Raw genomic sequence first — 24,985 nt, 5'->3', positions numbered from 1 at the left:
ATGAGAGTCAACAAAAAGTCACAAGAAAGCCTGTTCCCTCTTGCCAAAGAACCATAAAATTAGCAGCCTAGCCAGACAGAAGACTTCTTTTTTCAAACAATAAACGTCCTACTCCAGCAAAATATGGTTGGAGGAGGGGGAAAACAACACTGTGTATACCATCAGCAAAAACTGAGTGGAGATTTTAGACTTTCACTTTCACCAACAGTAATGAGACATCTCCCTTTTCCCCACTAGGGTGGTGTCTCTAGAACTTGAAAGCCTAGACATTCACACTACCTAGTACTGATTTATATTTTTCTAGAACATTGCTCAGTTTATTTGTATTTTGCAGTTTGTTTAATATTTTCCAATATTTTCAATTTGATATTTAGTATTATTTACTTATATCTTTTCTGTTTTTCCTCAAGGCATTTGCCAGAAACATTTCTATTAGTAGTCACTTTCTAGAACCAACTGTGATTATTTTGATCTCTATATAATTTATCAAATTTATTCATATCTTCCATTGTACATACTTTCATAATTTATATATTCACATAATTTTACATTTATTGATTTATAAATTTGAATTATAAATCAATTAAGTTGATTTATAATTCAACTTAATTGAATTAAGTATTAGGAATATATTTAGTGATAACATTAAAAGTCATTATAATACTCATGCATGAAGCTAAATAAGATTTTTTTTTCTCATTCTCAAAGTAACAGGAGGAGGTCAGTCCAGGGCAAATATGAATCCAAGTATTTTTGTTGTATTTTCAATATGCACAAATTCTATTCTCAAAATCACTCCAGGATTCAACATAGCTGCTAACATTTTAGCTATTACATTACAACTGCAGGCAGAAGAAAGAAAGGAAAGAGACAGGAAAAAAAATTGAGAACACTACAGAGGATTTGTACAAAAATGTAAATCTCAGTGGTGATCACTTAGTCATATGTATATGCCTAGCTATGGCCATCAAATAAATATTTTAGAATAGAAAAGATACTATTTATTCTGAAGGCCATATTCCAGATATAAATCAGAAGTAAAATTGCCATGGAAAAAGGGAAGAAAGAGTATTGCATGCCTTTACATCTTACTGCATATCATTTATGTCTTGTTTAAAAAAAGCTTGTAAATTGATGTCAGTTATTTTCACTATTGTCTGTATTTAAAGTATCGTTCTAAATATTTAAACATTTTAAAATATATATTTGATTAATACATTTTGTTTTTCCATTAATCATTAATTTTATAGCATTCACCTCTCAGAAAACATTATTTGTTTAATAATGAATATCTTTCATAAAAATTTATATATTTAAATAAAACAACTGTTATATTTTAGAATTGTTTTGTAATTTATAATTTAAATATTAAAAATTTAATATTATATTGAATATTAACTAATATTGATAAGATTAAATATTTTTTCAATAATATAGTTTATCAGAAGCCTCTCTCATTTTAGTTTATTAATAAATATAAAATACAAAAACCTAAAGATCACCCTTGAATTTGATAAACAAGAATTTTTGTTTTATTCTTTAATATCATTTGCAATTAATTTTAAAGTAACACTGACTTGTTCATACAACAGCATAATATAGAGAAGAAAATATAAGTCATAAGTCTTTTTGTTTTAGTCAAAATGTGGAAATTAACTTATATCTATTTTGTACTATTTCTGATTATTCTGAAATAATGGTGTGCACCACCATGCCCAGCTAATGTTTGTATTTTTGGTAGAGACAGGGTCACTATGTTGCTCATCTCTAAATCTTGGGCTCAAGCAATCCACCTGGTTCACCTTTCCAAAGTGCTGGGATTACAGGTGAGAGCCACCACACTTGGTTGAAAAAAAATTTTTTGAGCCATTAGGAGAACACTATTTTAAATAAGTTGAATAGTGACTAGTAACTACTTTTTAAATTTAAAATATATGCAACAAATATTTACATTTATCTATATTGCCCTTGTTAACAAAAAATTAATTCAATAAAAATTCAATTAATTAAAATCAACTGTTTCTCACTGAATTAAATATAAATTCTATACATCCCATGCATTTCTTAACAATGAGAATACATACTGAGAAATGTCTCAAACAATTTCATCATTGTGCAAACATTGTAGAATGTGTTTACATAAAACTATATTGTGTACTCTACTACATAGCCAGGTTATGATGTTATAGTTTATATCTTCTAGGCTACAAACATGTATAGCATGTTACTGTGCTTAATATTGTGGGCAAAATTGTAACACAAATATAGGTATTTGTGTATCTACAGATATCTAAACACAGAAAAGGTAGATTTTAGAAAGTATAATATTGTGAGACCACTGTAGTCTGTGCAGATTGACCCAAATGTGTTTATGTGGCGTATGACTGTAATTTACTTTATTTTATTTTGAGACGGAGTTCACTCTTATTGCCCAGGCTGGAGTGCAATGGCACGATCTCGGCTCACTGCAACCTCCGCCTCCCGGGTTCAAGCGCTTCTTCTTCCTTAGCCTCCTGAGTAGCTGGGATTACAGGCATGCGCCACCATGCCCTGCTAATTTTGTATTTTTAGTAGAGACAGGGATTCTCCATATTGGTCAGGCTAGTCTCAAACTCCCAACCTCAGGTGATCTGCCCGCCTCAGCCTCCCAAAGTGCTGGGATTACAGACGTGAGCCACTGCGCCCGGCCGACTGTAATTTAATTAATTAATTGTTTAATACACTTTTGTTGGGAGACATTTAATACAATTCTCAATTCATATGTGTGAATACATGTGGATTAAGTGTATATTTGTACTATATAAAATTTTGTGTTTATATGAACAAGAAAAAACAAAATCACAATGTCTATTTGGAGGTAGATTTAAACAATAGGTTATTAGAACTAATTTAAATAAAATACCTAAGATTATAGTACTGATCAATTTTTAAATAAATGTAATTATGAAGATACACATAAGTTAGCATGAACCAATGTTCCTGATTTTTGTATGAATGAATGAGATGATTATTTTTACTAAAGATTTTTAATCACAGTGATCAAAGTGTTTGTTTACATATTACTCTATCACTTTTTTATATAATTTCTACCATTCTGTAGAAAATTTTGTTGCTCTCACATGCTGTCTTGCTCTCTTCCTCTCCCTATATATAAAAAAAATACACGTGTGTATGTATATGTAATATATACACACGTTTACGTATACGTGTGTATATATTATATACACACGTTTACGTATACGTGAGTATATATTATATATACACGTTTACGTATACGTGTATATATTATATATACACGTTTACGTATACGTGTATATATTATATACACACGTTTACGTATACGTGTGTATATATTATATATACACACGTTTACGTATACGTGTGTATATATTATATATACACGTTTACGTATACGTGTGTATATATTATATATACACGTATACGTAAACGTGTGTATATATTATATACACACGTTTACGTATACGTGAGTATATATTATATATACACGTTTACGTATACGTGTATATATTATATATACACGTTTACGTATACGTGTATATATTATATACACACGTTTACGTATACGTGTGTATATATTATATATACACACGTTTACGTATACGTGTGTATATATTATATATACACGTTTACGTATACGTGTGTATATATTATATATACACGTTTACGTAAACGTGTGTATATATTATATATACACGTTTATGTATATGTGTATATATACATGTATCTATCATATATCTATCATATTATAAATATCTATCATAGATCTACAATATTATTACATGTATTATATATTATATTTATATGTGTATATACATATGTTTTTATATGTGCATATATGTATAATGTAAATATTATATTATACATGTATATATTATATATTATATGCACATATATATTTATAATTATATATTATCTATGTATTTTATATTATCTATGCATATCTATATATTATTTATGTACATAGATAATATATATCTATAATTATATATTACATATAATATATAATATATATTATACAAGTATATATGCACATATATAAATACATGCATATATATATTATGTATTTAAATATATATAAATGAGAGAGGCTTCTGAGAAACCTGAGGAATATATATATGCATATATATAATAGAATATATACATACATATACATATATACACATATATACACGTATATATGTACATATAAAACATAAATATTCCTATATGTATATATACATAAATGCATTATATATACATATATAAATATCCAATATATAAATTATATATACATCTTTAGTTTCCCAGGAGTCTCACATATATATTTAATAAATATATAAATATATTTTAATATATAATAAACCTATATGGTATATACATATTTATATATGTATTTAAATTTCATATATAAATAATCTTGTGGGAAATGCCTAAGTTCAAGTGTAGTTTAATACTAAAATATGTTTAAAATTACACACATCTTTTAAAATCAAACTGTAACTTGGCATTTTAAATTAATTTTGTAATAATTTTAACTTCAAACATGTAAGACGGACAATTGATTATTCAACTTCAGTAAATAAATTTGTGGTTTGTAGTTGAGTTAAAACCTATGAGTTATACTATATCTGATATAGGTACCTCAATATTAAAATGATTCAGATATTTATTTATTCATGTACATTTAAATATATGTCATGTTTGCACTCAAATCCAGTATTTGTACATAAAATAATTAGTTTTATGATCAAGTATTTTTTTAAATTAAAATATAATAATATGTGATTATTTTTAATTTAACACTGTATAAGCTAAGTGCTAATGAAGTTTATCTATTTTCTTTAACTTCAACTTTCATGGGGTTAAACTCTTTAAATAAAATCATAATATCTGTTAATGAAGCAAAGCTAAATGTATTAGAACTAATGTTGTAGGAGAAGAAAACTTTGAGAGTTGTAGCAGTGTCTAAAAAAGGGAAGGTCAGAAACATGATATTTACAGATATTTAAATCGGTAAATTGGATATTTGCATCTTGGTTCAGCTGACTTAAGGTAGATCTTTCCAGATGCAAAACTCATACAGACTGGGACCAACAAAAGTTTATGATATACAAGTTTAGTATTGGTTATGTATAACAAAATATGGGTATTGAAATAAGTCTTGACAAACTATTTTCTCATAAGTGAGCTATTTCATCAGGTGATCAGACTTTGATAAATTTATCTTGTAGGATTTTCCTAAAGCAAATAATGAAGATATTTATTCATACATAATCTTGTCTTTCATGTGTGAAGATTTTCTAGAACAAAAGAAAGCTAGGTTATATTAACCTATGCAGTATGCAGTCTTATTTAAATTATTTTGACTTATCGTAGTTTGTCTCAGTTCTTAAAATATTTAAGAAGTAGTATATTTTGGATAATGCCTCTCAAAGACATACAGCATGTAAAATAATTTAATTATTTGTTCTTTAAAATAACTTTCTATTTTCCCTATTCTTGCAATATAATATTTTCAACATGTAGTTATATTTAACTATAGTCATCCTACTGGGCTATTAAACACTGCAGTTTTATCTTCTATCTAACTGTATTTTTATGCTCATTCACCAGCCTTTTTTCATGCACCCCTCTCCATCATCCTTCCCAGCTTCTGGTAACCATAATTCTGATCTCTGTTTCCATGAAATTCACTATTTTGGCTCTCACATATGAGTGAGAACTTACAATATTTGTCTTTCTGTATTGTCAGAGAGACAAGTAATCTGACTTAAATAAATGACTGAAAATGATGAGATTTTTGTTCTTTTATAGCATAATATCCCATTGTATGTGTGTATATATGATATATACATTGTTATAATGTTATATTATATATTATATGTACATACATACAAATACCATATTTTCTTTATCCATTCATCTGTTGATGAACAGTTAAGTTAAATCTTGGCTATTGTGAACAGTGTTGCAATAAACATGAGAGAGCAGATATGTCTGATATCCTTTCTTTTAAATATACACCCAACAGTGGAATTCCTGGATCATATAGTAGATTTATTTTTGTTTTTTCAAGGAACTTCCATATTGTTCTCTATAATGGCTGCACTAATTTACATGCTGTAGATTATACTAGCATTTTCCTTTCTCCATATCCTCAGCAGCATCTGTATTTTTGTCTCTTTGGTAATAGCCATTTTCACTGAGGTGAGGTATCTCATTGTGGTTTTGATTTGCATTTGTCTTATAATTTGTAATATTGAAAATTTTTCATATAACTTTTGGCTATTTGCATGTCTTTGTTTGATAAATGTCTGTTTAGATCATTTGACCATTTTTAAATTGGATTATTTATTTGCTATAACGTTAAGTTTCTTATATATTCTGATTATTAATTCCTTCTCAGAAGGCTAGTTTGCAAATATTTTTCTCCCATTTCCTCAGTTTTGTTTTCATACTGTTGTTTATTTCCTTTGTGTTGTAGAAGTTCTTTAGCTTGATGTAATTCTGTTTGTCTATTTCTGCATTTATTGCCTAAGCTTTTCAGTTTACCAAAAAAACGTTTTAATAGTTTGTCTTACACTTAAGTCTTTAAATACATTTCAATATAAATTTTGTATATGATGAGAAATAAGGGCCTAGTATTATTCTTCTGCACACAGATATTTAGTTTTCTCAGGACCATTTATTGAAGAGGCTCTCATTTTCTCAATGAATATTCTTGGCATCTTTGTCAATTGACTGTAAATGTGTGGACTTACTTATGGATTCTGCATTATGTTTCATTAGTATATGTATTTGTTTTTATGCCAGTGTCATTCTGGTTTAGTTACTACAGATTTGTAGTATATTTTGAAGTCAGTTAGTGTGATGCTTAGAGCTTTGGTCTTTTTGCTCAGGATTGCTTTGGATATTTAAGGTGGTTTTTGTTTCCATAGGAATTTAAACGTTTTTTCTTTTTATATGAAGAATATAGTTGGTGTTTTGATAGAGATTGCATTGAATCTGTAGGTCACTATGGGTAGTATAGAAAGTTTAATAATATTAATTCTTCCAAACTATGAGTGTAAAATAGTTTTCAAATTTTGCATTCTTTGCAATTTATGTAATCCGTGTTTTATAGTTGTTATTGCATAAATCTTTCACTTTTTGAATACACATATTCCTAGGTATTTGGTATTTTTTGTAGCTATTGTAGTGCAGTTGCTTTTTTTATTTCATTTTTAGATTGTTCACTGTTGGTGTATAGAAATGGTACTAATTTTTGTATGTTGATTTTGTATCCTCCAACCTTACTGAATTTGTTTATCAGTTCTAATAGGTTTTGGTGACTTTTCATGTTTATCTATAAGATCATGTCATCTGAGAACAAGGATCATTTGACTTCTTCCTTCCCATTTGAATGCAATTTATTTATTTTTCTTGCCTAATTGCCATGGCCACAACTTCTAGTACTACACTCAATAAAAGTGGAAAAAGTGGAAATACTTGTCTTAGTCCAAAGCTTTAGGGAATAGGCTTTCAATTTTTCCTTGTTCAGTATAATATTCACCACAGGTTTTTTGTATATGGAGTTTATTGTTCTTAGGTATGGTACTTCTATATCCAGTTTTTTTGAGAGTTTTTTTTTTTTTTACCATGACTGACATTTTATTATGTGAAATGCTTTTTCAGATCTATTAGAATGATCATATGGTTCTGTACTTGATTCTGTTAGTGTGATCTATCATGTTTATTAATTTGTGTATATTAAATCATTCTTACATTCCTGAAATTAATCCCACTTCATCATGTTGAATGATTTCCTTTAATGTTACTTAATTCATCTTGCTGATGTTTTGTTGAGGATTATTGCATATATTTTTAGTCAGGGATATGGCCTGCAATTTTCTTTCTAGTTGTGGCCTCATTTAGATTTGTTACCAGAGTAATGCTGGCTTCAATAAATGACTTTGAAGTAGTTCCTCTTCTTCAATCTTTTGGAATAGATTCAGGAAGATTGGCATTAGTTCTTTAAATGTTTGGTAGAAGTCAGTTGTGAAACCATCAGGTTCCAGACTTTTCTTTGATGAGAAAATTGTTATTACTGCTTCCTGCTAGTTACAGATTAGTGGCCTATTCAGGTTTACTATTTCTCCCTGATTCAATCTTGATTCAGGTTGTAGGTGTCCAGGAATTTATCCATTCTTCTACATTCTTCAATTTGTTAGTATATAGTTATTTAAAACAGTCTCTGGTGATTTTTTTGTATTTATGTGTTATCTGTGGTAAAATGTCTACTATTTTGTCTCTGATTTTATTTATTTGTGTCTTCTCATTTTCTTATTTAACTTGGTAAAGATTTGTTGGTTATCTTTTCAAAAAACCTACTTTTTGTGTTGTTGATCTTGTGTATGATTTTTTGTCTCAATTTTATTTATTTCTGTCATGATCTTTATTATTTATTTTCCTTGTAGTTTTTTTTCTCAACTTTCCTATTTAGTTCCTTGAAGTATATCATTAAATTGCTTATTTGCAGTCTTTCTTCTTTTTAGATGTAGGAATTTAATGCCACAAACTCTCCTCTTACAACTGATTTTGCTATAATCCTCTAATTTTTTAAATTGTGTTTCCATTTTCGTTGGTCTCAAAAAATGTTTTTGTTCCCTTTTTAATTACTTCATTGACCCACTCATTATTCAGTGGCACCTTGTTTAATTTCTATGTGTCTGTATAGTTTCCAAAGTTATGTTATTATTAATTTGTTGTTTGATTCTATTGTGGTCAGAAAAGATACTTGGTATAATTTTGGTATTTTCAAATTTGTTAAGTGTAACATAGTCTATTTTGGAGAATGTGCTGTTGGGAAAAAATGTTCATTCTGCAGCTGTAGAATGAAATTAAATTTTCTATAAATATCTATCAGATCCGTTTGTTCTAGGATGCTGTTTATCATCTATATTTCTTTGTGTATATATATTTTTCCAGACGATATGTACACTGATGAATGTGGGGTGTTTAAAGTTCCCTACTATTATTGCATGCAGCCACTCTTTTCAGAACTATTAATACATGCTTTATATATGTGGGTGCACTTCTATCTGGTGCATATATATTTACAATTGTTGTATCCTCTTGTTTAGTTGACCACTTTATATAATTACCTTGTCTTTTTTTTTTTTTTTTTTTTTTTACTATTCTTGGCTTAAATTCCTTTATTATCTGATATGTAGACAGCTACTCCTGCACATTTTTGGCTTCTGTTAACATGGAATATCTTTTTCCACCTCTTTACTTTCAGTTTGTGCATGTCTTTATAGGTTATGTAAGTTTATTTGTAGATAGCATATATTTGGGTCTTACCTGTTTATTCACTCAGCCACTCTATATCTTTTAATCATAGAATTTAACCAGTTTGCATTCAAGGTTATGATTGACTAGTATGTGTTTATTACTGCCCATTTGTTACTTTTTTTGTTTGCTTTATAGATCCTTTATTTTTTCTCTCTTATTGTCATCTATTGTGATTAATTTTTACCTAGCATTGTTTTCATTATGTCTTGTGTATTTTCAGTATATGTAATACAGGTTTTTACTTTATGGTTACCATTAGGATTAAAAAATCCTTTAGTTATAGTAAGTTATGTTAAACTCATAACAACTTGATATTTCAAAGAAAAGTATCAAAAAAAAAACTCTACACTTTAATACTATTGCACCTCACCATATTGTGATCTTTTGAAATTTCAATTTACATGTTTTTTTTTTGTTGTTATCAATCTCTTAACCAATTTCTGTAGGGCTTTTTTTGTTTTTTTTGTTTGTTTGTTTTGTTTGTTTGAGATGGAGTCTTGCTCTGTCGCCCAGGCTGAAGTGCAGGGGCACAATCTCGGCTCAATGAAAGCTCCGCCTCCCAGGTTCACGCCATTCTCCTGCCTCAGTCTCAAGTAGCTGGGACTACAGGTGCCCGCCACCACGCCCAGCTAATTTTTTGTATTTTTAGCAGAGACAGAGTTTCACCACATTAGCCAGGATGGTCTCGATCTCCTGACCTCAGGATCTGCCTGCCTCGGCCTCCCAAGGTGCTGGGATTACAGGCACAAGCCATCGCGCCCGGCCTTTTTTTTGTTTTTAATAGCTTCTCCTTTAGTCATCATACTTAAGATATAAGTTGTTTATTTTCCAAAATTACACTGTTAGTATATTTTGAATTTGTCTGCTCTCTAGCTTCTATCAGTGAGTTTATTTTTCCATTTTAAACCCTATTTATTCAAATTCACTAGCCAACCATAAATAAAGATTTTTCTGTGAACAAAAATGAAAACAAAACAGCACCCCATTTAGTGAAGCTATCCAATGACAACTTGGATTTGAAACTTAGAGAAAAGAAAACAGGAATAGAAATGCACTTCATTTTAATGTTTACCTTTGACATGGATGAGGAAACTGGGCAGCAAATCTAGATGAATCTGTGGCTTCCACAAAAGTCTCTCTTTCAACCTCCTCTCCTTTCAGGAGCTGCTATCCTCCCCTCTCAAATGTTACCTTTAAAGAGGAATTGATTAAGTATTGCTTATTTGTTCTGTAATAGGAAGTTCATTTTTTTGAATGAAACCCCTTCCAAGGATTTACATGTTAAGACTTATCTTTACTATTATATATATATAGGTATATGTGTGTGTGTGTGTATATATATATATATATATATACTGTAAGTTCTGGGTTAAATGTGCAGAACGTGCAATTTTGTTACATAGGTATACACATGCCATGGTGGTTTGCTGCACTCCTCAACCTGTCACCTACGTTAGGTATTTTTCCTAATGTTATCCCTTCCCTAGCCACCAACCCCCAGAGATGCCCTGGTGTGTGATGTTCCCCTCCCAGTGTCCATGTGTTCTCATTGTTCAGCTCCCAATTATGAGTGAGAACATGCAGTATTTGGTTTTCTGATCTTGTGAAAATTTGCTGAGAATGATGGTTTCCAGCTTCATCCATGTCCCTGCAAAGGACATGAACTCATCCTTTTTTATGGCTGCATAGTATTCCATGGTGTGTATGTGCCACATTTTCCTAATCCATCAGTGAGTTTTATACCTTCAGATATTTTCTTGCTGCATGTAAGCATTCCTTTATTTTAGATTGAATAACTCCTTTTGGAATGTCTTATAAGACAGATTTGTAAAATATAATTTCTTTCAGCTTTTGTTTGTATGTGAAAGTCTTTTTCTCTGTTTCTTCTTTGAAGGATAGCTTTGCTGGGGATAGTTTTCTTGATTGTTAGTTTTTTCCTTCAGCATTTTGAATATAGCATTCCACTCACTCTTAAACTGCAAGATTTCTGCTGAGAAATCTACTAAGAGCCATTTTAGGGTGCCATTGAATGTGATACTTCCCTTCCTCTTGCTTTTTTGAATATTCTCTCTTTTACTTTGGTTTTTGCTAGTTTTATTATTATGTGCTTGGGCATATCTTCTTTGGGTTGAATTTCAGTGCTGACCTGTGTGCTTTCTGTACCTATATGCCATTGTGTCCAGATTTTGAATTTTTTTAGTATTGTCCTCTTAAACATGCCATTTATGCCATTTTCTTTTATCTCCTTTGGAAATTCCAATTATATGGAGGTCAGTAGATTTGATGGTGTTCCTTACTTCTGGTAAGTCTTCTTCACTCTTTTGAATTATTTTTTTCTTTTTGCCACCCTGATTGGCTAATTTCATATGTTCTCTCTTTGAGCTCACCAATTCTTTCCTCTATATGACCAAGTCTATTATTGAAGCTTTCTACTAAGTCTTGCAGTTACTATATACTTTGTTTCTAAGATCTCTACTTGTGTTTAAACAATTCTGAATTTTTTTTGGTGAGATTTCTCATATCGTTTCTGAATTGTTTTCTACATTTCATTTAGTTTTCTATCCACATGTTTTGTGTGATTTTCTCTGATTTTCTTAAACTTCTTTAAGAAGATTATTCTGAATTCTCTATTAGACACTTCATAGATCTTCAGTTCTTCTGGGTCCATTGCTTGAACTTTGTTGGATTCTTTAGTGGACTGAGTTTTCACAATTCTTGCATCTTCATGTTGATGCCCGTACATTTCAAGAGATAACAACTTCTTTCAGATTTGCAAGTGCTCTTCTGTCATGTTAGACCTTTACTTCTTAATATTGGAACTTAAAAGTTAGGTTTTGTTGCTTCCCATTCTGAGCAGGTTTTATAGCGAGCATTAGAACTGAAGTATGGCATTGGAACTAACTCACTGCCGTATCAATGTTTCCCAGTCTGAGGAAGACTTACAGTGAACACTAAAGCTTAAATGCTTCCCTGGAACTATACTTCTGCCCTGCCATTGTTTCCTAGTCTTAGTAAGACTTAGCAGGCACTGGGTCTTAGTCTTGACCTTTTACTTGTTTCCAGGCCAGGCAAAGGCATCACAGGAGCACCTAGGCTTTACAGGAAATCAGGCTAGAAATTTGAGTCTTCCTTTGGTCGTGCCCTGTGCAGTGCTGTGACACCAACAAGTCTCTTCAACATGGCATTCCCCACTGATCAAAGTGCTGAACAGTTGCCAAGAGCTGTGCACCCCAGTGGCTGTCCCTAATTTATCTCAGATGGTTCAGCCCTCTTGGGGCTCTGACAGTTTTTGTGTGACTGGGAAAAAGTGTGCTTCCTGTCAAGATTTCCACACTGGTGAGGAGACTGAATATCCACCTCCAATTTTCTTCTCTCACCTTCTGTGAGTGGCATTATGCCAACATAGAGGAGGGAGTGGTACAGTCTAAAATCATTATTTATCTTACCGGTTGTAGCTTCTTTTGATTCTGTGGGCCCAGAAAGTTTCTCTGCTTCTTCCTGGAGTTCTGATGTATTCAGGATGGTTTTCCTGCCTTTGAATAGTTTTGACTTGCATTTTTGTCAGGGCAGTATTGCCAGGGGCTTTTCTATTACATCATCTTGCTGATGTCATTTTCACCTTCAAATAAATTTATTTCTCAGCACCTGATTTATTACTAAATCTTTAATCGATGTATTAGCCTCACACCATGTTACAGTATTTTGTATATATTTGACAAGTTCAAATTAGAAAGGCATATTGCAGGTTACACATGCTACAGAATTGATCTTTCTGCTATACATTTTAGGTTTTACTATAGTATTTCCTTGTTTGTGGTGAATGAACCATCTCACTCATCTTAACTAAAGTATGTTGACAAGATAGCCGCTTCTCAATTCCTTTGCAATTGGTTATTTTATTTGGTTATTTTAGCGTTTAAACTGTAGTACATATCTATGTTTTCACACATTGCTGCCCTAAAATATTTTGGGAATAAAAGTTTCAGCAACAATATTTTTGAGAAACTATCTTCTAAGATGTTGAAAATCAGCATTTATTGAATAATAATAAGAATATAGCTTTAAAATGCAATAACATTTGCACACAATATAATATATATATAACTATATATATAACATATATAACTATATATATAACATATATAACTATATATATAACATATATATATATCTCTCTCTCAAACAAAAACAATGCCAGTACTTTCTCCATAATCCAAGTCCAAGTCTTTGGGAAAAATGACCAGCACCTTTGAAAACCTTTCAGTGGCTATTCATGGTGAATTGATGTGCACTATGGCATTAAATAGACAACTTCTACCAGTAATAACTCAGTTGCCACATATTAGAATTACATATATCCCATAGCATGCTTTGCATGATACGCTAAATGTTTCACAAACCCTCCTCAAGGGCATTTATATAGGTAGGCCTAATATTTCTATTTTTTTCTGATGACAATATTTAGCCTTAGAAAGGTAAGGTTTTTCAAGGCCTTAGTTGAAACTTGTACTTGAAACCATAGTCTTACTATAGGGCCTGTGATTTAAACTACTTTGATCATTGTCTTGCACAACTGTTCCTTGATATATGTGTTACATTTACTTTATATTTATGATTTTTTCTCTATTTTTATATAGGCTGACTATAGATGGAAGTGAAAACAACAGTCATTATTTTAGACATGAAGAACCTGAACAACACAAGTCATTTCATTCTCAACCAGTATCTTTGCAAGCTATAAAATGGTTGGCAGTTTTATTAGTTTGAATATAGGTTAGTCTGAATATAGTGATTTTCAAAGCCACTTTGTAACAAAGTGGCTTAAGAACATAGTGGCTTTGAAAGATGGGAATAATTCCTCTACCATACAATTCCAGGTAGAATTTCATACAGGGCTGAAATGCTGTATAAAATTAAGAACCTAGATTCTAGGTGAGTTACACCTGGTGGTCTGAAGTGGCCGGTGATCCTGTAATCATATGTGCATTTAGAAAGGGAAAACGAGAAAGTAGAAAGGAATGATTTTTTTTTATCATTATTGAATAATGATCACGATCATGAGGGCATGCTCCAGAAATCCTATGCATTTTCTAAACATTACTCTTTTTGCAAGAATATAATCCCCTGGTCACGTACAAGCAAAAGAGGTAATAAATAACCTTTTGTTGAGAAGCCTAGTGCACAGCTAAAAATTCTGTTTTAAAGTAAGAAAATAGTAATTTATAATATCTGACTTGAACATATCTTTTAATGACTGAAAATATGTCTCTTTCAAATCAATATCAAAATGTTGAGAAATGAAATTATTTTTCAAATTCCAACAAACAGGTCACTAGCAAGTAGTTACTACAATGTTGTTTTTTTATTTTTTATGTATTATCAGACTCTACTTTCTTCTATTTTAGAACCCACAATGGGAACAATAGGAGTCATCTGCTAAGTATTATTTCTCTTTCTTCAGTTTGTCTTCTTTTTAAACTTATTTTATAATGCTGTCACTGAAAATTAAGCAAGTTAAATAATGAGGAAGAGAGAGAAGAATTAATTCATTTGTTTATTCAATAATATTGAGGCTTATTAAATGCCAGACATTTTTCTGGATAGTGGTGAGGCAGTAGTTAAGAAACACAAATTTCCTACTCTGACAGAATTTACATTTCATAAATAACCAGAGAGAAAACAAACAAACAAACAAACAAAAAACAGTAAACCAAGAGAGCTATATATCATGATAGAAAATGAAGCAAGTGCCAAGGAAAAGGTGCTATTTGATAGGGGGTAATTAGGGAAGTCCTACTAATATTGTGATATGTGAGCAGAGACCTAAAGGGAGAATGAAAGTAAGTCAAACAAACATCTGAGGGAACACAATTTCAAGCAGAGGGAATAGAAGGGGTAAAAGACCTGAGGAATAAGTGTGTTTGTAATATTTGAGGGTAAGAAAGGAGACAAGATGTGTCACTTATGAACAATTTGAGGGGAAAGGAGGGAGTAGATGAGTTCATAGAAAGAAGACGGAGGCCGGTCATGGTGGCTCATGCCTGTAATCCCAACTATTTGGGAGGCCGAGGAGGGTGGATCACAAGGTCAGGAGATCAAGACCATCTTGGTCAACATGGTGAAACCCCATCTCTACTAAAATTCAAAAAACTAGCCTGGCGTGGTGGCACTTGCCTGTAGTCCCAGCTACTTGGGAGGCTGAGGCAGGGAAATCTCTTGAACCCGGGAGGCAGAGGTTGCAGTGAGCCATCGTGCCACTGCACTCCAGCCTGGCAACAGAGTGAGACTCCGTCTCAAAAAAAGAAAAAGAAAGAAAACAAAGTAGAAAGAAGAGGGGAAACAGACTATTCAGGGACTCTAGATAATGTTAAGTGTATTAGATTTTATCACGCACGAGAGGGAAAAACACTGAATGGTTTTAACTATGCTCCAGGAGTTTCCTTGTCTTCTCTGAATCCATAGGAAAATGACAGTGTCAGGTAGAAATGCTGACAACCCTGTTGTACAGGGCACCAAGTTATAGATGATGTCACCTATATCAGTGAGGTGTAGGGTCATGTCCTGCTGGTTCATTTTATTTTACAAAGCATTTTTGTGTACTAATACAGGCAGAGGTATTTTAAGAGGCAGAAGAACAAATTAAGCTCCTAATGTATTCAAGAAAGTTTTTTTTTGTTGTTGTTGTACAAAGTAAATGTCCCATTATCAAATATAAGCCTTTCCTTTCTTCCCCAAATTAACCACTATATTGATTTCTATACTACTGATTAGTTTTGCCCCTTTAAAAACCTTCTATATAAGTTAAATCACATATCTACTATTTTATATCTGTTTTTTAACATTATATTTGATATTAATCCAGTGTTAAGCATGCATTGCCATTATTTATTTCTCATGATTGCATAGTATATTTCATTGTGGAATATATTAAGTATTATTTATTCATTCTACTGTTGTTGTAAGATATTGACTCATGTATATTGATGCTTAAACTTTTTTTTTTTTTTTTTCAGACAGAGTCTTGCTCTGTAGCCCAGGCTGCACTACAGAGTACAGTGGTGTGATCTCAGCTCACTGCAACCTCCACTTGCGGGTTCAAGCAATTCTCATGCCTAAGCCTTCTGAGTAGCCAGGGTTACAGGAATTCACCAACATGCCCAGTTAATTTTTGTATTTTTAGTGGAGAAAGAGTTTCGCCATGTTTTCCAGACAGGCTGGTCTTGAACTCCTGGCCCCAAGTGATCTGCCCACCTCAGTCTCCCAAAGTGCTGGTATTACAGGCTTGAGCCACCTGATGCTTAATCATTCCTGTACATAGTTTTTTACTATTGTAAAAGCCAGCCTGATGCTTAAACATTCTTGTACATAGATTTCACTATTGTTTCTTATTTGATTTGGCAGTTAAATAGAATAATTCTGGCTTGTATAATCCATATATAAAAGCCTTCAGATTTATTATTGATTTGTACCTTGATTCAAAACTTTGTGACTTCAAAATAAACTGTATGGACTGGGCGCAGTGGCTCATGCCTGTAATCCCAGCACTTTGGGAGCCCGAGGCGGGTGGATCACAAGGTCAGGAGATCGAGACCATCCTGGCTAACATGGTGAAACCCTGTCTCTACTAAAAATAAAAAAAAATTAGTCGGGCATGGTGGCGGGTACCTGTAGTCTCAGCTACTCAGGAGGCTGAGGCAGGAGAATGGCGTGAACCCGGGAGACGGAGCTTGAAGTGAGCCAAGATCACACCACTGCACTCCAGGCTGGGTGACAGAGCGATACTCCTTCTCAAAATAAATAAATAAATAAGTAAACAAACGGTGTGATCTTAATTCTTTGACATTTGTTATTTAATTTTAAGCACAATGCATGATCAGTCATAGGAAATGTTATATGTATACTTAAAGAGATTACATAATTTATAATTTGGCTGTACATGGTCCTATATATGCTATTTAAGTCAATTTATTAATTTTATTCTTCAAATCTCCAACCTTTCTAACTTTTTGTTTGCTTTTTTGGTTTGACACTGTGAAGAAATCTTGATACTGTGTAAAATCTCAAATTAGGAAAATTAATTTGTTTACTTATATATTTATATATTAACCCAATTTTAGATTTTGAAAACTTTACTGCTATGCTATTAAAAGCATACAAATTTAGATTTTTTCTTATTTTATTCCCAGATAATCTTTTTTTAAGTATGAAATGCCTCATTCAACTCCAGTAGTGTTTCTTACTTTAAATTCTAATAGATTTAACATTAATATAGCTACACCAGCTACCACTTTGTTTGAGACTATGCAATACATTCTTCTCATCATTTCACTTTTATTTTGTTGGCTGCTATTAATTTTTTGTGTTGTTTTAGCAAATTTACTATTGTGTATTTAGGTTTGCTGTTATTTTTTATTTATCCTATAGAGAGTTTCTTCCTAAAAATGTGATTTCATAACCTTTTGATGGTTTTGGAAATTCACAGCCATTTTCTTTCAAAAATTGTTTATCTTAATTTTCTTCTCACTGTGAAAAATCAAAGGGTACAATAACTAAGTGATGTTAACAGATTTGGTTCATAAACCTTCACTGGCTGGATTGGACAGGTAACTAGTTCAAGTGGTTATATCAAGTAAAAATGTAAAAGTTGCAAGCATCATTTAAAATTCTGAGTTGAAACTTCACTTGGATGAAATAAGTTGTGCATCATCTTAATTCTTGTATCAAGCCAGGAGATATAAATGATTGTCTCACATCACCAAGTGATTATCTTTTTTAACAATAGAATATTTCCCTAAGTATGAAGCAACTCACAGGGGGAAAAAAAAACCTAGAAAAGTCATCTTATACAGAAAATGATATAATTAAGCTCATAGAAAGAGAAATAAAATATAGTTCAACATATTAAGGATCTTATGTAAGAATCTCCAAAGAGTTGTGAGGGAAAACCAATTTTTGCTTTCTGAATAAGTAATGTTTCATGGCTCTTGTTATCTGTGTTGTTTCCAATACTGCAATTATACGTATGCTCAGCCTGTTTTTATAGGAAGAACAGATAATTGATCTAATGTTATTTATATGACCAGCTAATGTTGGTCTAAAAACTTGACAATTTAAGATTTTTGATCACTCAATAGAAGCTTGTAAATAAACTTTTAAAAAATGAGTGTAATACTTTAAGAATGAATATATATAGATAACTATTTCTATGTAAATAAAGATATATTACTTACAAATAATTATAACTCCTCAATTAATCTTAAATTCTATTCCACTCCCTACCACAAGGGGAATAAAATATAAAATTACCAAGAAACATTTTTTGGTAAAATATTTTTACCAAATAAAATACTACTTTGTGTGATTCGTTGGTTTGATAAATTTCATATTAACCATTCAAGGTTTAATAATGTTTAGTTTGTGTTTTAACTGGAAACATGAATTATTGAAAACAAGAAGTTTAAAATACCACAGATTAATATCAATGAATTATTTATTTCAATGATTCATGTTAAACTTGAAATCTTCAAATTATGTCAAACAATAGTGTTCCAGAAGATCACAATAATAATTTTTTTATTAAAAATGCTATTATCATCACAATTACAATAAATAAATCAGTTATAAGTACTATTTGTGATGAAAAGCATGAGATGTACTTAGACGTTTATTTTGAAATGAGTTTTATCACTGTAGATTACATTGACTCTAAGTCTTGCTGCTTTCATATGGAAAAGATCAAAATATAAACCTATGGACTGTTATTTTACAGCAACATTTACATTGCTCAGTTTGTATACTCATATTTAGTAAAAGTATAGTGTAATATTTTGGCAATTAGGCAGATGAGAAAAAATGCCTGGAAGAAATATGACTCAGTGAAACCACATCACCTATTGATTAAGAACATAAATAGGAAATTTAAGAATATTTTGGTTGCTTGCTTTTGCTAATAGGAAGTAACAGTAAGCTTTATATTTTTATATCTTTATTTTATAAGAACAATACTACTTTAATTTAAAATAGAAAGCAGATGAGCATATAATTTTAAATAGGTCATGAGATTTCAGAGAAATTTCTTTCCAAAGATATTGTTGGTTATAGTCTGCCAAACTGTAAAGAAACATACATTTATTCTCAAGTCGTTGTTAGTTTTGAGAGAGAAAGTGTGGTGGGGAGGAGAGAGAGAGGGAGGAGAGAGAGAGAGAGACAGACAGAGAGACAGACAGAGAGAGCGATATCAAGTGAAAATGAAAGTTATTTTAAAATATAGTATGATTGATATGAAAGTGCACATATTGGCAGTAAGTAGTAAACATACCTATTTCATAGATTTAAAGAAGAAATGGGGAAGAGGTTATGACTGGTGGAGACTTAAATAACTTTATAAAGAAAACAGATTCATAGTTGTTCAAAAGGTCTGTTTCAATGTCATACAAACCATAGCTTGTAGACAAACACACACTCACCAAACTTGTCATGTGCTATTCTGAATGCAAAGGTGTCTGCATCCAATTAAAGGACAAGAATTTAGATAGTTATTTTTGTTTACTTTTCAGAAACACTTAAAGGGAAAATAATAAAATCTACATAATCTGAGTGTATAGAGCTGTGGAAATAACAGAGGGATGGATTAGTCTTTGAGTATATGAATCTATAAATAAAAGTAGAGATACAATATAGAACAAATTCCAGGCAAAGTTAAAGCCATAGAGAAGTTAAAGAGAGAGGAATTGTACATGCCAGAATCTGGAGGCCACTGAGTAGATCAATAGAATTAAAAGGTCACTTATAATGCTGCAGGAAAATGAAAGAATTCATAAATTACTCTTGTAGCAAGCTGTAAGATTTGAAAGCCAGGAGTACAAACTTTAGCGTAGGCAATCACAATATAACTTGATAATGTAAGGTTTTATGAAGATTTTTCTGGCAAGTGTCCAATACATCATGGAAACGGAAGGCAATTTCAATATTCTGAAAGAAAGGTAATACGTAAAGAGATAAAGAAACTTACTGGTCATGCCATAATATTGGATTTTATCCAGAAAGCAATGAAATGTTTAATTGCATTTTAGAACTTGCATTTTGCAGTGTGAATATATTGAGGAAAGACAAGGTTGGAGGCATAGGTATTAACTTGGAAACTGCTGCCTGATTCAGAGGAGAAATAATCATGTTGGAAAGAAGATTATAGACTCAATAGGTATGTCAAAGTTTGACTTCTCAGTATTCAATGAATAATTGAAAATGAGGCTGTCAAGTGAGAAGATGGATTAAGAGAATTATAGTTTCTGGCTTGAGAAACTGGAAACAGTGTTGTTCTGAGATATGGCATGAAATTGGCAAGAGATACTTTATCAGTGTGGGGATGATATTGAATAAGTGAAGAGTAATAGAGTGATGAATTCAGTTTAGAACAAATTGGTTCTGAGGTATCTGTGACTATCTAGATGGATGTTAGATTATTATCTAGGATGTGGGCGTTCATGTCTAAAGTTAAGGAACTATTTAGCGTTTTCAGGTTTAGGGGAGAATTTGAAGACAGGAAGAAGGGAGTAAAATCAGGAAAATACAGTTCCCAAGAAGATAAAGAAAAGAAACCATAAGTTTTAGATCTAGCAATGAAATTTCATATGGACTAGAACAGCCATCATTAATATAAGTATTTTATTATAACATGTATTTAAAATGAGTTGATTTTGCTAAATTTTTATTTATATGATTCTCCATCTATGCTGGAAGTACGAGGAATACATGTTTTCTTTTATACTAAATCAAATTATTTTATTCAACAAATTAAAAATACTATGCAAAAATTGAAGGATCGATATAAGGAAAGTCTATCTAAAAGTCGCAGCTATCATACTGAGAGGTGACAGCGTGCTGGCAGCCCTCACTCATTCTCTGCACCTCCTCGGCCTCCGCACCCACTCTGGCCATGCTTGAGGAGCCCTTCAGCCCACCTCTGCACTGTGGGAGCCCCTCTCTGTGCTGGCCAAGGCCGGAGCCAGCTCCCTCTGCTTGCAGGGGGGTGTGGAGGAAGAGGTGCAGGTGGGAATCAGGGCTGCACACCCAGTGCAAGTTCCGGGTGGGCATGGGCTCGGCGAGCCCCACACTCAGAGTGGCCAGCCAGCACCACCAGCCCCGGGCAGTTAGGGGTTTAGCACCCGGACCAGCAGCTGCGAGTGCACTGGGTCCCCCAGCAGTGCCAGCCTGCCAGTGCTGCACTCGAATTGTCACCAGGCCTCAGCTGTCTCCCTGCGGGGCAGGGCTCGGCACCTGCAGCCCACCATTCCCGAGCCTCTCCCCTGCTGTGAGCTCCTGCGTGGCCCAAGCCTCCCCAAAAAGTGCTGCCCCCTGCCCCACGGCACCCAGTCCCATTGACCACCCAAGGGCTTAGGAGTGTGGGCGCATGGCGCAGGACTGGCAGGCAGCTCCACCTGCGGCCCCAGTGCAGGATCCACTAGGTGAAGCCAGCTGGGCTCCTGAGTCTAGTGGGGTCTTAGAGAACTTTTATGTCTAGCTGGAGGATTGTATATACACCAATCAGCACTCTGTGTCTAGCTCAAGGTTTATAAATGCACCAATCAGCACTCCGTATCTAGCTAATCTAGTGGGGACTTGGAGAACATTTATGTCTAGATAAGGGATTGTAAATACACCAATCAGCACTCTGTGTCTAGCTCAAGGTTTGTAAACACACCAATCTGCACCCTGTGTCTAGCTCAAGGTTTGTAAATGCACCAATCAGTGCTCTGTGTCTAGCTAATCTAGTGGGGACTTGGAGAACTTTTGTGTCTAGCTCATGGATTGCAACACACCAATCAGCACCATGTCAAAACGGACCAATCAGCTCTCTGTAAAACAGACCAATCAGCCCTCTGTAAATGGACCAATCAGCAGGATGTGGGTGGGGCCAGATAAGGGAATAAAAGCAGGCTGCCCAGACAGCAGGGGCAACCCCCTCGGGTCCGCTTCCACAGTGTGGAAGCTTTGTTCTTTTACTGTGCAATAAATCTGCTGCTGCTCACTCTTTTGGTCTGCACTGCCTTTATAAGCTGTAACACTCACCGTGAAGGTCTACAGCTTCACTCCTGAGGCCAGCGAGACCACGAACCCACTGGGAGGAATGAACAACTCTGGACAGGAGGAATGAACAACTCTGGACAGGAGGAACGAACAACTCCAGATGCGCCACCTTAAGAGCTGTAACACTTGCTGTGAAGATCGCGGCTTCACTCCTGAAGCCAGCGAGACCGCGAACCCACCGGAAAGAAGAAACTCCGAACACGTCCGAACATCAGAAGGAACAAACTCCAGACACATCACCTTTAAGAACCGTAACACTCACCGCGAGGGTCCACGGCTTCATTCTTGAAGTCAGTGAGACCAAGAACCCACCAATTCCAGACACAATATGACTTATTTTGATATATGGATGGTGAAGTTATTTTAAATTGCACATGAGACACACTGGCATTTTCCTTTTAACATTACTGTTAAACACACAATCTCGTGATCTTGGTAAGATTTACATTATGTATGCATTTGTTTGCTGTTTACACACATTATACCAGAAATCATGTTAAAGAATATATAAAGTTTTTATTACAGATGTATTTGAATGGCTTATTAGAATATATGTCTATATATGTATATCTATATATTTATACGTCTAAAAAAAGGAAAAGCTAGGGTAAGGACAGAAATTAGTAATAAAATTGAATATATTCATAACAATTACCTTCTTACTTCCATGGACCACAAATTTGGCTCAAAGTTTGTTAAAAACTTCTGTAAGAAGTTAGTCTACTCATTTACACATTTCACAGTGATTGTAAAATTAAATATGCTCTTGGAGGAACAAGAGTGAATCGACTCAGACAATGTTTGCTATAATAAAGTTCTTGATGACATTGTCTTAGAACAGCTGTGATAAGGTTTTGCTTCCTGTACATTTGTCATAGCATTTTCTCCAATATTGACTGATAAGAAATTCACAAAAGCAATTCTGTAGGAGTGGCGGGGTGGTGCAGTAAAACGTAATCCAGGTACTAACTGTCTGTTTCATAGAATCCAGTAGCTGAAGACAGCATACTATATTCCACATGAAGGACTCCATGTACAGATCTGACAATGAAACAAATGTGTACTCAACCAATCTTTCTGGTGTAATCCTCTGTTGAACACAAAATGTCTGTGCTTATAATCATCCAGGCATTCAGAGAAGATGAATGGCTTTAGCATGTCTTAAACTTCTACACACTGAGATGAATATGCATGCTGTCCATCAGGGAGGAATTCATGCAGTGAGACTTGGAAAGAGAAAGTTAAAGACTGAGGTAAAGGATATTAGCCTGCTTCAAGTTGAAATATTCTTACAAGTCCCTGAATTTCTTCTTATCTGAATCACTTCATACACCTCTTAGAAAAGCACTATCTTCTCTTCTATCAAAGAAAATCACATTGGAGATTACTCCAACAATTTACACATAAGGACATGGAAAATTATGTCACATATAAACTTAAATTAATATTACTAATTCATCTACTTACAATATGAATATAATAATCTGTGGCTGGCAAATGTAATGCAAACTATGTTATGGCACACATTCAAGTATTCTGTGAAGAAACATTTCAAAGGTTAATTGTAACCTCTAATTTTTTTTTTCCTTTTTTAGACTGAGTGTCGCTCTGTCACCCAGGCTGGAGTGCAGTGGCGCAATGTTGGCTCACTGCAAGCTCTGCCTCCCCAGTTCACGCCATTCTACTGCCTCAGCCTCCCTAATAGGTGGGATTACAGGCGCCCACCACCATGCCCAGCTAATTTTTTGTATTTTTAGTAGAGACGGGGTTTCACTGTGTTAGCCAGGATGGTCTCGATCTCCTGACCTCATGATCTGCCCGCCTCAGCCTCCCAAAGTGCTGGAATTTCAGGCATGAGCCACCATGCCCGGCCTCTAATTTTATCAATACCAAAGAACATCTAGATTGTCTCCTTACATACCTTTTATTTTTAAATTAAAATAAACTTTCACTTCATTGTCCTTTGATTTGCTATCTTGCTAGATACCTTAAACACAAATAAGTCACTTCCACTTCAAGGAATACATACATACAAATATAATGTTTTAAAAATTGGAAGCCTTATAACTTCTTAATTTCATAAACTTGATTATGTAAAAATCTCAGTTTTTTAATGGCATACTACTACTTCATGATATTTTGGTCAGCACAGTTTTTAAGTATAAATGCCAACAAGGTTTAGGCAGATAACCTAAGTTCAGAGAGTTGGGTTCTATGATCAAAAATAAAGCAGATACCATCAGCCATCAGTGTCCTACAGAAATCAGAAAGCTAAGTTTTGTCATATCTTCAGATTCTCTAAAAGATCATCAGAAAATCAAGATTTTGTATTTGTAAAAGCTTATAATACACTCAACTAATTCTAAACAATGTGTGTGTGTTTAGGCTTACATCTGTAGGCTTGCTATAAATATAGTTTTAGAGAAGAAAGCTAAAATTCTATACAAGTTTTCTTTCAATGTCTAGGGAAATGCAGATTTATTCCATTCATATTCTGAGATCTAAGTATATACAGAATGTTTTATATGTTTTCAAATGTAAATTATTATTGATATAGACTTATGCT

The sequence above is a fragment of the Pan paniscus genome, chromosome 2 (assembly GCF_029289425.2).
Source record: "Pan paniscus chromosome 2, NHGRI_mPanPan1-v2.0_pri, whole genome shotgun sequence".
In the NCBI taxonomy this organism is placed as follows: domain Eukaryota; kingdom Metazoa; phylum Chordata; class Mammalia; order Primates; family Hominidae; genus Pan; species Pan paniscus.
The sequence above is the reverse complement of the archived record's forward strand: the minus strand, read 5'-3'. Positions refer to the sequence as shown.